Source organism: Acromyrmex echinatior, chromosome 1, assembly GCF_024713525.1.
Source record: "Acromyrmex echinatior isolate Ae372 chromosome 1, ASM2471352v2, whole genome shotgun sequence".
NCBI classification, from domain to species: domain Eukaryota; kingdom Metazoa; phylum Arthropoda; class Insecta; order Hymenoptera; family Formicidae; genus Acromyrmex; species Acromyrmex echinatior.
The window spans coordinates 11,443,355-11,462,560 of record NC_141852.1 but is presented as its reverse complement, the minus strand read 5'-3'; the positions used below and the strand labels follow the sequence as shown (position 1 = coordinate 11,462,560).

The 19,206-nt window shown below is 34.6% G+C and overlaps 1 protein-coding gene across 7 annotated transcripts in view; it reads right to left on the bottom strand.

The window, feature by feature from the left end:
- Positions 1–19,206, bottom strand: part of RhoGAP100F (Rho GTPase activating protein at 100F) — a 78,171-nt gene that overhangs the window by 36,344 nt on the left and 22,621 nt on the right. The window lies entirely within an intron of this gene.

Below are 19,206 nucleotides of genomic sequence, written 5' to 3'. Positions count from 1 at the left end.
GACGCAACCGCACGACATCATATATGTCGTAATATTCGACTCGCACGAGGGAGATACGTTTCACCCTTGCGGCACGTATGCAAGTTCCCAGAGTGAGTGAGTAGAGAGTCACACACTACCCACAACCTGCAAATACTCTCGCGCTTCTTCTTATTCTATCTATTCTGTCTCTCTCTCTCTCTCTTTCTCTCTCTCTCTCTCTCGCGGTCTTATGTGCAGAATGTAACTATGTGCGTATAGCGATGTGCGGAGAATTTTGCGTATTCGAGAGTAACGAATGCATCCTCTCATCATGTGCAATGAAACTTCTTATTTATATGCGCTGTTAGAATATTAAATATGTGCTAATGCACAGTACCAGTAGTAATTATAATAGTAGTAGTAGTAGTAGTAGTAGTAGTAGTAGTAGTAGTAGTAGCAGCAGCAGCAGCAGCAGCAGTAGTAGTAGTAGTAGTAGTAGTCGTAGTAGTAGTAGTAGTAGTAGTAGTAGTAGTAGTAGTAGTAGTAGTAGTAGTAGTAGTAGTAGTAGTACTAGTAGTAGTAGTAGTAATAGTAGTAGTAGTAGTAGTAGTACTAATAATAGTAGTATGTAATTCCTATACGTGTATAAAAGATGGCTCTGATTTGTGCTTATGCAACGTACAAAGAGAGAAAGAGATCGAAAATGAGAGAAAGCTTCTATCAATTTTTAATCAATTTTTTAAAAATAATATATTAAAAATATTAATAAATCAATAAATGGGGTTTTGGAAATTAAGGTCTGTATCAGTCAGTAGATTGTAAATTGTCTATTATATTTTATTGTTATTTAATACAGTGCTCATTTATGATATATACTGTAAAAAGATTACATGTAAAGTTATAATTTTGGAACCAACTACTAAATGTATATATTTATACATTTACTTATAAAGTAAAGTCACAATTTATAAATAAAATTAATCTTCTTTATAATAATTATACAAATTATAGAAGTAAATTTGCGAGTTAAGTATATAGAAATATTTAAGTATTAATTCATCAACAAATTATGTACAATTTTTCTTAAATTGTTTACTGATTTGTACGAACATAAAATGCAAATATAATATGACATGTTACTATTATGTTATATAATATCATAAAAATGTGTATATTTTTAAAAGAAACTATAAAATATACTCTGTTGTAATTTTCCATGTAATATAAGAATGTATTTACACAATTAAAGGTAAAAATGCTAATTTTTGTAGAAACGCACAATTTTATAATAATATATTTCCACTATAAATATAATGTGTAATTTTACGTGCATTATTATGCAATTTTATATAGACTATTATGCAATTTTATTATACATTTTTTTAACAGTGTATACTGTATATATCAAATAAAATTATTTAAAAATGAATTATTCGAAATATGTAATAAATTTTTTAATATCTTTTACATGCATTTTTAGCGATGTTTTATATGCGCGCTATAGCACTTTCTCATATGGTTGCCTGTGCTTTCCGTTGGTCGATGTACGCTGGTATAATGCTGTTTATTAATGGCAACATTACCTCTTCTTACCGTAATATCTTTCTATTATTCATACATGCATATAAATACATATTTTTGTATGTTTGAGTGAAAAAAAAAAATGAAAAAGTATTCAACTATATGCGAATAAAAGTATATGATTGATCTAGTTTGCTAAAAAATTACGTAGAAGTTTTTTCTGTTTTATTGGATTAATTTAACTTTTCAAAATTATTGTATCGTTTTTACCGTAACTACATAATGAAAAGAAATAAATGTTATCTTGTATCCATTTTGTATCATTTTACAGTAATTACTCTGTAATCCAGAAAAAGTTACCACATTGAATTAACTGCAAACATCTAAAAAAATGTGAAATTATCAGAAGCCGCGTTTCATACGATCTATAATCTACGATAAAGTTCCTTTCATAGAATTCTATATATAGTTTGATATACCGTGTAAATTCAACAAAAATATTCCGATTCAAAATTTGCTTCCTCGAGTACGTATATAAAATGGGCAGAATATTCCATCGTGCAATCTCTCTCGTGTGTTATAGTCATCTAAAGTGGCTTTAAAGCATATCCTAGTTTTCAGACACGTCTTTCGGACTTAGCAGACTTTTAGTTGTTTAGCACCAATCTCGCTACCCACACACGTACAAACAAGTACTAACGACACGCAAGAAGAATTTAGAGAGTTGTTAGACAATGCTAATTGCACGACGCCATTAGAGATGCTATTAATAAACGGCGTTGTACGCGAATTATGCTCCAGTATGAACTCGATGGCGGCGGTATGCAATGCGCAGAGAGTGGACGACGTTCTGGATCGACGACGACTCCAAAGAGAGCGAGGGCGGGACGGCACCTGGCCGCTCGAACTTTTGCAATTAGCAAAGTAAATTGCCGGTAACCTCCCGATCCCGCGCGCGTACGATACGACTCTTGCGATACGATGTTTCATAATTTAATAACGCGCCTGGTCGAGTTTGCGAATCGTCGCCCGTCTCGACGACACAACTTTACCAAATGCGACGGGGTCATAATTGAAGAGGAAAAAAACTTGTTCTTTTCTCTCTCTCTCTCTCTTTCTCTCTTTCTCCCTTGCATCTTCTTTTTCTTGATATAACGAGACTTTTTCTTCTAACAACGACACGCGATACACGATTATTCTTACGACGGATCTCCATCGTAAACGAGAACTTTCAAATCAGGATTCTGAAGGAGCGGAAAACCGCGACTCATCGCTGTTTACCTCGATTGCCATATTCTCGAGGACGTCGTTAGCTGTAAATATCCTCGGGAAACATCGTTTTCCATAGAAAAGTTCCTCCTTGGTTTCCTTTTTACTTTTCTCCCTCATATTCATATTCAAAATAAAATTTACGAAGTGGGTGTGCGCGTCACTGTATGCGAACGCATCCAAGCTTCAAACAAGAATCTGCAAGTCTAGCCAATGTAGAGTATCCTGTAGGTTAAATTTCTAGAGGCTCGAGATTAACGTCGGTTACAAAACTAATTTGCCATTTTGTATTCCAATAAAACTACGAAGTGAAATATATCTTAAATCTTACGTAGCGCCGTGCCTCTCGTTTCATGAATTTCTAATCGGGTCGTGAAATATGAACGAAGGACCACGGGAACTCTCTCCCACACTTCGCGCGGGTTAAACTATAGTTTCTCAGTTAGCCACAGCATGGCTCCTAAATCCGTCTAACGATGTCGCTTGTTTGGATTTTACCACGTACAGTTTATAAAGTATGTAAGGGAATCGATCGATCATGTGGGCACGTGCATGTGCAGCGTCTTTTCCACGATCTCAGGACGCACACGAATGTCAATATACCGATAAAATATATAGGAAGATAGATGCTTTCTAAATCTGAATAATCACTGAGAGAGATATCAGTCCCAAGTATGCCTGGATAATCAGTGAGTATCCACTAATACAGATTTAGAAAGTATAGATAGATTAAAGCTTTAATTTATTGCTGCTTTAAGGCAAATCTTCTAAGAACAAAAAAAAATAAGCAAAAGACGAAGAACGTAAGATTGAAAAAGTATATAAAAAAAGAGAAAAAAAAACAAAAATATACAAAATTTAGCAAAAAATAATGATAGTACAAAAATAAATTATTATAACGAAGAGAGAGAGAGAGAGAGAAAGCTTTGAATGAACTTTTGCACAAGTCGAGAGGTATCCACAAAGAATCCAGGAGAGAAACGATGAAATCGAGTCGGTCACTTGGAAGACATCGCCCGTAGAAATCGAATAACGTTCTCTTCGAGGCTTTATCCGTGGAAACGAAGAAAGCAACGCGCAGCTTATATTGGACGCGCCTGGGTCACTCGAAGCGCAAAGTACACGTATAATCGTATTGAAAGGCAAATATGCGAGTATCCATCTTATCCTAGTCCGACGCTCGTTACAGATCGCTTTATTCTATAATACTTGGAGAGGCGCGGCTAGAGACACGGCCGAAGAATTGAAATTCAAAGGGCGCCGGCGAAAGCTTTCCGTTATAAAGGGATCCAATAAAAGGGAAATATTCAAATTTGAGTAGTACGTCTTTTCTCATATTTATAGAATAGCCAGGGCACAAGTCGAACGGAGATTCTTCCTTAGTGTCGAGAAAATAGCGACACACACACACAGATTATAGTTAAAAATGCTCTAAACCACTCAAATATTAACTCTAAACTTTAGAACATTTTCCGAAAAAAAAAAACAGAAAAAAGATTGCATCTTTTATTTGCGATATCTTGTTTGAATGATATTGCTCACTTCTATAAATAGAAAAAGACATATTAAATTCGAAAAAATATAAATTTTCCGGAAAAAACAGTTTTGTTGAAGTATTTAAAAATTTAGCTGGATACAGATCTGAAAGTAAATTTTGGGCTCTCAAAATATAGAACGCTTAAATTAATTATTAGAATGTCAAAATTTTTTGCAGTATTGCTCATTATACGTGAGCTTCCTGCAGAATTATTTTTGTTGGACCAACATAATTATTTTCGGACATATATATCTATATATACCTAAAGTTTTAGATACTTTAGCAAAATTATTCTTTTCATGTAGTTATGCAAAATTTATCACAAATTATATATATAATTTGATTTTTATCAAATTTTATATATATATAAATATTATGCAAAATTCAAATTATATATATAATTTGAATTTTGCGTAACTACATGAAATGTGTGTGTGCACACACACACACACACACACACACACACACACACACACACACACACACACACACACACACATAATGAATTTATGACGTTTCATTAAGAACGATAGATTATTTATATTTGTAAATGAGACTGGCAAAAATATACATACGGCATATCGGCTTTCTATACGGATCGATTTATTCTACTTCAGGCGGCAAAGAGATTTATTTGATGGGTTAGACGCCATAGAAGCGCACGCCGATCAAAGCAATGTTTCCATTGTAAAGGCAAGTAATTTAAATAAAAAATGAAAATATTAAAATTCATAAAACACGCATATTTTTATCCGGAATGCTTTCCCGTCGCACACATCCCGCGTGAGGATCTAGAGGAGAATATCAACGTGTGTTAACGTAATTCATAGACTGTCAAGTTTACTTTGTGCTATGAAAGGACACATGGTATTTGAATATTATAAATAAAAAAATCCAATTTTTAGAGATGAAAATTGAACGGTGTATTTTAAAACGACAACATCCGTTTTTAAAGGATATAAATATAAGTCAAGAGTAAATATTAAAAATTTAGTTTGAAACTTGCGTTATAAAAAAAGTCAGAGTGCAACGAAGATGTTTTATTTCAATGTTTCAATTTGCATGATTCGAAAATACTATCGTCTAGTCGAATAATTAGTCGAGTGTGTAACTTCATTAACTTGTTTGAACAATGCTCGTACGAGCCGGGTGTAATGAGTAATTATTATTCAACCGACTAATGCAATCACATATTTAAAAATTATTGTTTGAACAACCGTTTTAAATAAATGACGGTGCTAAATTAATCATGAGTAATGTGCAACTTTGTTTCGCAACCCGTATAACCGTAATGTTCGTTCGCGTTCCGCGTATTTTTCGAATCAATCCATTCGGACCGTAAAGAACAAATATTCCGAAATGCAATATGGAGAGAAGCGAAATGTCGATCAAGATTCTGCAATCGGAGCGACGGAAATTCAAGACGCTGATACCCTTCTCTTTTGCGTTTTATAAATTATGCATTCGGTATCGACGTTCCTTGTCGATCAACTTCTCTTCTCTCTCTGCACTACCATAGTGTAACCTGCAGTATACTTTGTGATCGAAGAACCGCATATAAACGCATTTTCCACCAAAAAGTGTTTGAAATTCTGTGAAGTCTGTGTCGTTTACACGAGTCGTGTAAGGAATTTTTAAGCTAATCCAGATTAGGAAATAAATTTTTCAATGAATTTTATACTAATCTTATTTTTCTTTGCAAAAATGCATATGATTTCTCTTGATGAAAGCATGCATATGCATTTTTGCAAAGAAAAATAAGATTAGTATAAAATTCATTGAAAAATTTACTGTGTAGTAGACTTTACTATTTTGTGCATTTCTTATTCGATTATTCCATTATCGATATTAAAGTATTAAATGCAAATTATATTTTTATAAAAGATGAGCGAAGAAGGCCATATCGAAGATATCTAACAAAATATTTGCACAAAATAAAAAAGATTCAAATTTGAATCTCGGCTGAAATATTTTTCACAAAAATTTTTTTTTACTATTTTAAAGATGCTCATTAGCGTCAATAATAATAAATTGTTTGTCAATATAATTTGTGATATTTATTTTTGTTTCAATTTAGAACTGTTTTAAGACAAATAATAGGCACGTACACTAAGAGAAAAATTGTTGATATTTGTGACTATAATTATGATTATTATTGTTATAATATTATTGTAATAAAAACTACTATATATATATGTGTATAGTTCTGTTAAGAAATATATGTAATTGGCAACTGAAAATGACTATAATTATCATAGTTATTTTTACCATGAAAAAAATTGAAATTACTACAATATGTAGTCATTTATGGGATAATCATATTACATAGTTGTTTAAAAAAATATATTTAACTATAATTTATAATAATTGCAGTAATCTTTATGACAGTATTAATTATTTATAACAATTTTCATTTGCCAACTATGTACATATTTGTCGATAAAACTATACATACAGTTATTATTATCATTAACAGTAATAATAACAATAATCATATATAGTAATAATCATAATTATAATTACAAATATCAAAAGTTTTTCTTTCTTCCTTCATTAATTATGTCAAGCCGGTCGATTTTTACTTAATATATAATTTGTTTACTCTACAATTTTTACTCTACAAATTTAAATAATTAAAAAGAGACAATCAGTTTATGATTGTGGTATAACTGCACATATATAAGTTGTACTCGAAATAAATCTAATTGAAATATTTCTCAATTTGTTGTTATGTCTACTGATACAAATATAATGTAACGGCAAGCTGTAAGAAAGAAACATCGAAACGAATTTGACGTGTCCCAGTAAACGATGTCCGATCTTTTCCAAACGGTATCACTCGCGATTGCGAGGTTTCGCAGTAACAAATGGGAAAGCCTGGTACTGACAGGTGGGAAAATACGGGTCGGGCGAGAGTCCTCCTTGTAAAATCATGGTGGCATAATAACGATTTCGCATGGCGGCCACACTCCACGTGAGGCTTTCCCGTTCAGGAAACGTCACATCCTACCATCTTTTGCATCAACCACTTTCTTGCATCTGTCTCCCTTAAAAGATCGTCCTCTCGATTTTTCTATATAAATAATGCAAAACATTACAAGCGCCGACACCGGTGTACTGAAATATGCGATGAAGTATTTCGCTTACTCGCTCCATAAATTTTCCACATATGAAGATACATATTAATACAGTATTTTCTATAATATGAAAATGCGTATTATTAATACATATCCCGCCACTCTTGGGATGAGATACGTATTAATAATGTATTTCAAAATTAAAATCGAAATATTTAGTACGCATTAATACGTATTATTATGTTTATTGCTACGTGTGCGTATAAATACATATTTTTGATACATACATGCAGCTACATATTTCGTTTATCTACATTCTACTCGGAATTTCTGTTACAGATTATGAATCATACAAAGTAAGCTTTATCCCAAAATCTACGCAAATGTCAGTGGAGAATTATTCATATTGCAGAAATTTGATTTTTCATTTATCTTAGAGTGTTGGAAACTTGAGACTTTTATAGTTAAGAATTCTCGAAATTTGGACATTCGAATTCTTAACACGGTCGAGAGCTGAATTTCGATTTCTGGAAATTACTTTGCTTCGAACTACATCTCTTCGAACGTTCTATTCTGTTGATCTTCGTACATTTTCTCCACGCGTTTATCTTACGACCCTTACATAACGTACCGGTTCATAACTAATGTAAAGTGAACTCTCGAAATGCCTTGGCTAAAGGTTATAGACTGTTGCCCGAGGATCGATTGACGGTTCCCGAAGTCAGGCTGTACGTACTTGGCATTCGCGCGACTGTCTGTGTTAAATGTCAAACATGTCCGGAACTTCTGGCCAATCTGTATGTTGTAATTGTTATCGTTTATCGCACGTTCCGTTTTGGAAGCAAGCCTCATCAGGGATCGTAATTAGCGCGACCGTGGCCGTCGCTTAATCTGGTAAATTGGGCAAAAGAAAAACAGTAAATAAACAAAAGTTGATAATACTTTTATTTATGCGGTTATGAGTTAGCATAGTGGAAGTAAATCATGATAATTAGGCTCACGCAATGCACCGACGTATTAACAATTTCCGCTTCGCTGATGATTATTTCTGCATTCGTGCATACATAATCCACACGTATATGCGACAGAAACATCCGCAATAATTTTTTGCAACGGTAAAACAATAAAATTCGACATAATTTATAGCTTCTCGTGTCTCAAACAGTACTCGAAATCATCCCAATTATACGACGTAAATCGAGTGAGTTTTAGATACATCAAATCGATCAATCTTTATCAATCACCGTAATTAAACGTAATTAGCTTCTATGAAACAGCATAATTATAATTCATAATTAATACGTACTCGTACTGATTATAATATTGTACGTTATCCGAGATGAATAAACGATATGTGTCTCATTTATGATGTATCATCGCGGCGATACGACGCAGCGGCGACGACATTAATGAAATAACTGGAGAGCGTAATTTATTTAAATATGCCGAGATCGAATGGCATGTAGGCAAGCTATGAAAACGACCGATGTCAAAGAGAGGAAAATGAGAGAGAAAGGGAGAGGGAGAGGGAGCGGGAGGAAAAAAGCGCCTGTAAAAGTCGCGACAGCAATTATCGAATAATGTAATAAATTAAGCCGCCTGCACAAAATTCCTGCGAAACGCCGCGTGTCCGATGATTTACGAGCGATTTCTATGGAAAATTCAGGGACACACGCGAGGTTCGTCCTTCTCATATTATTAATTGACCCGATTGCTATCGCCAATATTCCCGATGGAGTCTTTCGCGGTATAGCGATTAGATTGAATTATAGCTAACGATTTTATCTAAATCACATAGCGCATTATCGCACGGATCTGATTCGTAGAAGTGCGATAGCCGCAATAATGCGAGAATTAATTTACTCGTACACTTCTTAAATTGATTTACATTCTTACATGAAATTTTCCCGATCTATCTCGTTAGTTTCGTCAATTGCAAATTAAAAAAAAAATTTTTTTGACGAAGATCCTAAATTTCTGGTGATATAAAAAATAATGAAAATCTTTACGGAATCGATGTTATTGAAGACGTATACTAGTTAACACACGCAATCGTGTTTTCGAATAAAGATCGATCAGTTGTCGCGAACGGGCATTTCCTCGGTGGTTTTCACGTCGATGGATCCTTTCATACATTCTCGCGATGAAAGCCACGAAGGCGCGAAACTGAAGCGAAAACTAAAGCGGAGGCACAGACGAGAGGCATCGTAACGATCTATCTGCTTCAGTTCTGTGCAGAAGCATACAGCGCAAGGAAGATAATAGCAGCCTGTCTTCCTGAAAATCAAAGAAACTTGTTCCCTTCCGTCCAACGTTACTCCATCTCGCGCCTACCCGGTTTCCGCCTGTCGGGACAATGTCCATGTTTTAATCCGCGGAGAGAATTCTCGCCGAGAGAAGAGGTATTTCGGTCGAGACGAGCGAACGAAGACAAAAAATTTTTCGTCAGTCAATTTTGCGTGCCCCGGCGATTATTTTTTAATCGAAAATCACGTTTATTGAGGCATCATTAATTAACTTTCCGCGGTGGTTTGTATATCTTATCGATATTTTGAGATTATGAGAATTTTTTTAGAGAAATTTAATTCTATAAAAAAATAACTAAATACAATCCGACTTTTATGATGATAAAAATTCGTGATTAAAGTTTTGACAAGTATACCTGAATTTTTTTAGATTTTGATGTAATCTGCAGCAATTAAAAATTTGCTTTGTTTCTCGAAGGAACTATTGTAGCAGACGGAAAAGTTAAAATTCAAGGTGTCAACGGTGAGTTAATTATGATACATATTATTCTACACGGAGAAAATTGGATGGTCCTACAAGTGTAGCAAAAATATTCTGGATATTTTTGTCGAATTTATGACAAACTTTACTTACCCGAAATTGAAAATAAAAATTAGAGATATAAGATAAAAAATACATTACAATATAATAAATTCATTAAAATGATTATTATCTTATAGTAAATTGGATTATTCCCAATACTGTAAGTATGAACAACTTTCAAGACTTTACACACGTATTTTTTACCCAATAAAATAAATTTTGTCAGCCTAAAAAATATTCGTCGATAAAGTAAATTCTATTGAGATATACGGTAATCTAATATAGATTAAGAAATAATAATGAAGTACAATAAAATTTACTTTACATAAAAAGAATCGTACAATATGGCTGTACGACGGTCGCTCATTTATCAGAAAAGTAAAGTAAATTTTACATGTTCTTATAAATATTCTTATATGAAACTAACAATTCTAAAATTTATTAGAATTCTAGCGAATGCTTTACATTTTGATCCGCGTATTTACGGTAATTCTCCATTTTTGATTACGAGAATAGATTTTCGAGCTTATCTGCAATTGATTTTCCGTCAAAAATATTTCCTTGAAAACTGTTACCGTTCATTTAAACTCCGAAATTAATGGGCCGAATCCGGTTGAGAGTTGTAAGAACATAAGGGTATACATGTCTGTATCGTGGAGTAGGTATCGCAAAACAAGCTGCGGGTCTTTCGCGTTAAAAAGATAAAAAACGGATAATGGTGGTAAAAAGGAAAGAAATAAATCGGTAAGGCGAATCCGGCGATGCATTTTTCCCACCTCGGTTGACCTCAAAGAAAACCGCGTTTGCAGTATCTTAACGGTATCCTCTCTCTGTCATATATATGTACTCGTTGTTACATAATCGCGTGCGTTTCTCACTATCGCTCACTTCGTTTTCTCGAGTATCTCTTTCCCTCCCTCTCTCCCTTATCTACCTCCGCTGTTCTTCATCCCGTTTGTCATCCCCTTCACTTTTATTCCCAGCGCTCCTCTCTTCGTTCGAACTCCGACGGGCAGGGTGACAATTAGTCCTCAATTATGAAACCTCCCTCGGCGCCGTAATGCATGACCCGGAAAGAAAGGGTGACTTAAGGGAGAAACAGAGAGAGCTGCTTAAAGACGTGTCGCACGCGCGTGTAACCGATCGAATGCATGCACTTTTCGATGCAGAGCGACCGATGGAGGGTCGTCGACGTTAGGTACCCATCGTTCCAAGTATCGAACGGCAATTCTTCGACTTTCTTCACCAGTTAATAGTTAATGATGAATCGATTGTTCCCCTAACTTCGAATTGGACGAATCCCTTGGATAAAGGAAGGTGCGGGAACCCTACATAATTCTTTCAATTCTTCGGAATCAATTTTCTATCTGTTCTTTTTTTTTTTTTTTTTTTTTATTAATATGTTTCTTTATTCCATGTCGTATAATCCGATTGAGATTTTAATACTTGAAAAATATCAATATGGATTTAACTCTGTACGGTGTCTATATAATTCTCACCGTGTGAGATTAATATTAACAGCGATAATATTAAACATCAATATGGTATGAATTTAACACCATGAGTTTTAAATCCATACATCAGGATGGTGTTGCTATAAACTAGGGGGTTTTTAATTCACACTATATTGGTATTTATGAATTATATAGATACATTGAGAAAAAAATTGTATATTTGACTTAATTTAATTCACCTTTCTTGCAATAAAGAATGTACATATTTAACAATTCATATATATTATATTTGACTTAAATACATTTTTCAAAGAAAGAAATACAAATGAACTAAATTAACTTAGTCAAATAAACAGTGTTTTTTTCAGAGCACCGTATGATGTTAAACCCACACCGATATTATTTAGAATGTTGAAATCTCAATCGGATTACAGCATGGACAGAATAAAGAAACATTAATATTAATGCCAACATGGTAAAAATTTTATATATATATATATATAGAGAGAGAGAGAGAGAGAGAGAGAGATACAAGAGAAAAAAATTGTTCATTTGATTTAATTAATTAAAGTTAATTTGTCTTTGTTTCTTTCAACGAAGACTACATATATTTAAAATGAACATATTACATTTGACGTAAATACATTCACCAACGAAAAAGAAATGCAGGCGAATAAAATTAATTTAATCAAATAAACAATTTTTTCTCAGTGCACCGCATAATATTAAATCCACATAATATACCCGGATGGACTTCGCGAAACAGTCTGTTAAATCGACGACTTCAGACTGGCGTGATTCCAATTCTGAATTATTATGAGCGATGTAACGTGCACGAGAGAGCGCGGCCTTGTCGAGTCCGTCGCGACGCGGCGGGGTTACCTGTATTACACCTGCGTTCAGGCACGCGTGTAATGTCGCGCAAGAATGCGAACAAGCGAGCACGATCGTGCTCGCGCGGTTACATTGCATTGTTGCGGGAAGAAACTTTAATCCGACCGCCGCTCGCGCAACTGCGCGTTGCATCGCTTCGGCCGGAGGCTCCAGAATGCATCTCGGATAATATAATAGCATACAGGCGGTGAGAAGCGCACAAAGACGAGAGAGAGAGAGAGAAAGAGAGAGAATGGCAAACTGGGGCAGATATTCGACGACTTACTTAAAAGAGACACACTATCTCGGAAGCCCGAAAATAAAGGCGTAAAATTCCAGAAGAAGCAGTAAATTAAAGAATTCGCTGTTCTCGCGAATTAAAAATTAAGATATCACGTTTTATGAGTTTTAAAGTAGATAAAATAAAAAAACGATAAGTGCTAAGAGACGGGGCGGAGACGACGAAAGAGATAATAATGGCGGCGTTGTAAGGTGGGATTAATGGCCACTCATTTAGCGAGTTATATCATCGCCTCGAAACCTCGTGAAGTATCACTTGCCGCGCGATTAATCGCGCAACTGTGTGAATATAATTCATTCAGGGATGATTTTATTCAAATGTATACATACATATATTTATGTATACATACCTGTATGTATATAAACATATGTATTCATATATTTGTATACAGTTAAATATTTGTAGCTAATTCCGTTGCATGCATTATATATAATTCTGATAATTGAACGCTTAATCGCGGAATGCTGGTGCGAAGGTGATTGCTGGTTAATATCAAATTAACACGTCGGGTAGCCTCAACGACTATAATTGTCACGCCATTCCATATCTTGGCCAAAATCGTGTTAACGTCACGACGCGCGTTAATAAAGAGCGGTAATTAGCATGAAAAAAAATTGAATAATCATTGTACAATTTCGTACAGTTCGTAATGATTACAACCTGCAAGAAGAAAACAGTGAATATTAAATTAACGATGTATTTTTACGCATCTTATTAATTTACGTTAGTAAGAGAAAGAGAAAATATTTATTCATACGCTGACTGACTCCGATAGATATGTTTATATAATGTAACCAAATATCACGATGGATATTGAGGATGGTATTTAATATCGACAATTACAGTTCTCTCGTTATTTTCATGATATTTCCATGCTATTCTGGCGTAAACGCCATACATGGGATTGATCGAAAGACTAAAGGCAGATGGCGAAGGATAATTAAATATTGATTTTACATTAGAGCGTGCTAAGATAGAACGGCCATTCATTAGTGTGTTGTAACGAGTCGCTCATTGGTCGATCCATTAAAATCAAAGACTGGCTAGGACTTCTTGGCATATTACGCGACCCTTCGCTCTATTCGCCCTTTTCTTCATTTCCCTTTGAGGTCGTCTGATTGTTCTATCTAGACAGTGATCTGTCGCGATCACGTCGCCGGTAACAAACTTTCCTTTAGAATAAGAAAGAACCAGACGCTCATTAAGTTTCCGAGGATCCAATTGATTTGATGGAATTATTACATGTCTTGATAACACATAGTTTTTCTTAAACGAAAATATAATATTATTTTATAAATGATTATTTACATAAATTAAAAATTTGTGACTAACATTACGATCGAGATTTTTAAGATATAAATTATTTTATACATATATTATTATATGTATTGTATATTCTGTAACTCAACCCGAAGATTATTTCTTGATAATAATTAGCAAAGAAAAATATTTGATTTATATTTCATTAAATTGATATTTTTAAAGATTTGTATTAAGAAATTAAGTATTCTATTTTTTGCTAAGTCGTTGATTCTTCTGTTTCTGTAAAATTGCATTTACAATGAGATTATAAGGCTTAAAACTTAAGTTCTTTTAAGCTCAAGCCATAAAAGAAATTGACCAATCTTATTCTTTTCATATTCGATTATGATTCATCAATTTTTTACAACTTAGGCTTAATTTAAGTTTCATGCCTTTCTCATTATAAACGCTACTTAATTGAGTATAGAATAATAGATATATTTTTTCTTTGCTAGTATTTTGCAAATGCTTTCTTTTACCGTGATTTTAGATTATTCAAGAGCACTGATTATTTCCAATTAGATTTCTTCTTTTGACGATTACAAGGAATGACCTGTCAAATTCACTTAAATGAAATAATCCAAGTATACTACTTACTCATGGTTTAACGATCGCTGTTGTATTGTAACTGCAACGGTTTCGGCGAAAGAAGTCTACGGTCTTTTACACCGTTCTTCCGGGAAATTGTGCGAAGTCGCTGATTTTGTAGGGCACTGCACTTTGTTCTCGGAAAAGTATTTCAATATTTATACCTATGCGGAAGCGTAGTCGCGAAATAGATAGCTTTACAGATAACGAGAGAGAATAAGGGATAAGTGAATAGATAAGTGTTTATTGCGGCTCTATCGCGAATTGAAATAATAATGATCGAGCAGTAAGTGCGAACGTAAAATGCGTGCGGTTAATAATAATAGTCAAAGGAAGGAAGAATTCGCGAATCATGCGATCAAATATTCAAGGACTTTAAATTGAACGTAATCTGTGCGAACCGGAAAGAGGGATTCCTCGCGATTATATTCGCATTCGTTGGATGTAATACAGGCATTGCGTTCGCTTTTCGCTCGTCTCTTGCCGACATTTCTACAGCAATCTGGGGAATTCTAGGCGTAACAAATATTCCCGAGACGAGAGAGGAGTAAAGAAATTACATCTTCGGGATGAATATTTATCCGGATAGAATCTCGAGAGGTCGTTATCAGATTACACCGCGATCATTTATTTGTAAAATTCAAGCAACTTTCTTTGAGAATAGACGCGAGACAATCACTGAAGTTTCGTCCGTTTACTTTCTTAAAGCTAATTTATACGAATAAGAAATTCACTCATACATACTCACTTAACTAAAGACGAATCAAAATGAAAGAACCTTCGTGTAATTTAATTGAGATTCAAGTTTTAAATATGTTATTCGATTCTTAAGTATCTTCTTCAAATGAATTATTTAATAACATTGAAAACGTTTTAATTTTCCCTTAATTTCACGGTTTTATTTCAGATTTTTAAAAAAGATTTTTTTTTAAAAAGATATTCGTCTTCTTTAGATTGCTCAATCGATGTTTAATATTTATTGAATTGTTAAATTATATTTATAACGACAAAAACACGACACGTATCACAAATATTAACATATAATTCATATATTGTAAAACTATCATGTCACGAAACAGTATGAATTTGCAATTTCCATCTTCTTTAATAATCTGTAATATATATAAATACACATGTACGATTGTTTATTACACGTAAAGAACGATTTTGTTGAAGTATCTTTAAAAGTTTAACTTATAGATACAGATCTGAAAATAATTTTGTTGAACCATCGCAATAATTACGTGGAAAACATAAATTATGAACAATTCTGTAAAAAAGTTTAACATTTTAACAACTAGCTTGAATATCTTTCATAAAATATATTATATTAATTACATATATTATACATAAATATGAATTATATATATTTATATACATATTATGCGAGTTTTCTAAACTATTTTTCTACTTCTTCTCTGGTAAGCTTATAACAACCTTGCCTCACTTTTTGTGTATTTTGTATGCAAATATGCATATAATAAATTAACTAGAATTAAATTATCTTGGCAGTCCAATAAAATTATTTTCAGATCTGTTTAAATTTTTAGATACTTCAGCAAAGTCGTTCTTTTTATATACGTGTATAACTACAAAGTTACATTGATTTCTTTTTAGTTTCGTTTTTATTAACGAGCTTTGCATTAACGAAGAGGATTGTGAGATTAAAGTTTGAATGATCATTCGCCGCTCTGCGCGAAAGTTTTATCCGCGAATGGGAATACGCGCCAGGTTCATGCGTAATTAAACTTCGCGTAAGCTCGCGTACATTGACGCCAACGTACAATCGCGGATACGTTCTCTCTCTCTCTCTCTCTCTCTCTCCCCTCTCTCTCCTTCTCTCTCCTCCTCCTCTTTTGTCGAGCATTCGATTTACGTCAGCCTGAATTCGGGTCACGCTGAATGATTTATTCGATCCAGTAGGTCGCACCTATATTTGCAAAATGCCGTTTGTACTACGAGCGCGTTTGAAAAGCGTATTTCCGAACGAAACGTCCGAGAATTTCGGAATTTTATGCCAGCGAAAACGTCGCGTCGCTCTCGCGCTTACACGATCGATAGCCGGCTAATCCCGGATCGACAGAACGTTTCCGTTTTCCATCCGTGAAGCGGAGCTCTCACGACCGATATCAGCGGATTATTAACGCTCGAAAGTTAACGACATATACGTGTACGAGAAGTTGAACTAATAATTAATCGGCGTATAATTAACGAGATAGAATCTGTCTTTGTAGCTGGCAGAAGTGCAACAGGATAAGTTTTACGAACTTTTGATAGAGTAAAAAGACAACATTGAGCTTCATTAAATAATATATCGCGGCACAATTTATCATTGAGGACACTTTCGCAATTATTTATGGATATTAAAGTCACGATCCTCCCTCGTATATATCTCTGAATTGCTCGCAATCGGAACACCTTTCTCCTAAGAAGAGGCAGAGGAAAAGAGGTTCGTATAGCATTGCGGCATAATGGTAGCGCGATTTTGACGCGGAATAATCGTTTCTACAGAGACCAAAGAGGAGGGAAGGAGAAAGGGCGAAATACAATTACAATTCAAATGAGCCTCTTGTAGCAACGAATCATATCGCTTCTGTGACAACCCGTTATGCATGAGCGGCTCGTCGCGTCGTCCGAAACATCCGGTTTGCGTGCACGTGGAGAGGACTCGATTGCACGTAATGCACCTCTCTCTCTCTCTCTCCTCTCTCCTCCCTCCTCGTCTCTCTCTCTCTCTCTTTTTCTTTCTCTCCCTGGGGAGGAGGCGATTTTCGCAGAAGCATGCAAAATATCCGGCCGGCTGTGCCGACACGCGTGATACGCGGAAGGAGCGTAAAGCCGAGTTCCGGAAACTTATACAACCGCCCTCTCCGCCTATCTCGCTTATGGTAATATCGAATCGGAAGTTACTTTTTACGATGCGTCGGACCCTTTCCTTGGCACGCCGTCAAGCAGGAAGCGCACACAAAGAGAACCGTAACCGATATCCGTCGGTTTCAGGCGAGATCTATTTTATCGTGCTTCATTTGGCGTGCGGCGCCAAATTTCATCGGAACCGCAAACAAAGTGGACTAAAAGCGGAAACGAGTTGTATAGAGAGAAGCCGGATAAAAGTGAGTAGTGACAAAACAAGACTACCGTTATTTACTTGGGAAGTAAATAGTATTACGAAACATCGAAAGATTTACGGATTGTTTTCCTCAGAAAAACACGCCTTTCACGCGAGACAAGTTAAAAATCTATTATTTTACATACTTAAATCTTTCTTGAATAATTTTTAGATAGAATCTATATTTTTATGCTATAATAATTTAAATATACTTAATGTATTAAACATATTTAATATGTTTTATCATTTAAACTTCAATCATTTATTATATATATATATATATATTCAAGTTACATTAATATTCAAAGATTCACTTCGTGGCCCGTATTTCGATATTAATAATTTTTTAATTAATAATTTAAAAATCTATTTGAGACTAAAAGCAAGGATTCTGGGAATTATTAAATATCCATGAGAATGGAACTCACACACGGGTTATATTTCTTTACGCTGGATTTGGCAGCCGTACAATCGCAGGTCGAAAGTACATTTATCTTCCGACGTGATTCGTTGTCTTTATGCGTCCGATCAGTCGAGTATCGGATATCAATAATCAGAGACGTGCTGACCGAAACGGAATGCGTCGCGTCGTCGGCGAATGAGACTTTCCCGATTTCCGAGGCTTTTACATCGCGAGGCTAGTACACATCGTGCCTCAAGCTGGCGCATTCTACTTTCTAAACGACGTCATTTGTTATTTTAATGATGTCATTAGTGGAATTTAAGTTAAAGTTGTCAACTTGTCCGGCCGGTGTAAGTTTCGCCGAGCCGCGTCGGCGCTTTGGACGGCGCCGGTTGACACATTGCCGGTGTAATTTTATCAAGGCATTTCTTGCGAAAATATAAGTTTATTGCTAATCGCTATTTTTGTTTGTTTTGTTTAATTAATATTTATACATCGCTTTATTCATGAAATCTGTGAAATCAACGATGGAGGAACAGAATGAGGGAAACAATTTATTTCAGTGAGAGAAAGAATTTCTCTACTTACATGATCTTTTTTCTTTAATAACGATCTGCAACAACTGTGAATTATTAAATCGATTTCTTCTAACCGATGAGAGCAGCGATAAAAGTGATTTAGGTGCGCGAAACAGAATCGGTGATAATAAACGACCGCAGATTACGCAACGTCTCGGAGATAACGGTAATTACACGGTCGGCTGGATTTAAGCGTTTCGCAGCTAAATTAACCGTGATACTTGCTACTAAAAATTCACACAAACGGATAGCTTTTATTCTACTTTCAATATATATATGTATGTATATTTAGGAACAATATTATAAAAGATTAATATTTTTACATAAAATTATTATATAATAGAAATTATAAGGAAAAGAGAAGGAGGGAAGTGATGGAATTCACAAATTTAACGAAAGACTTA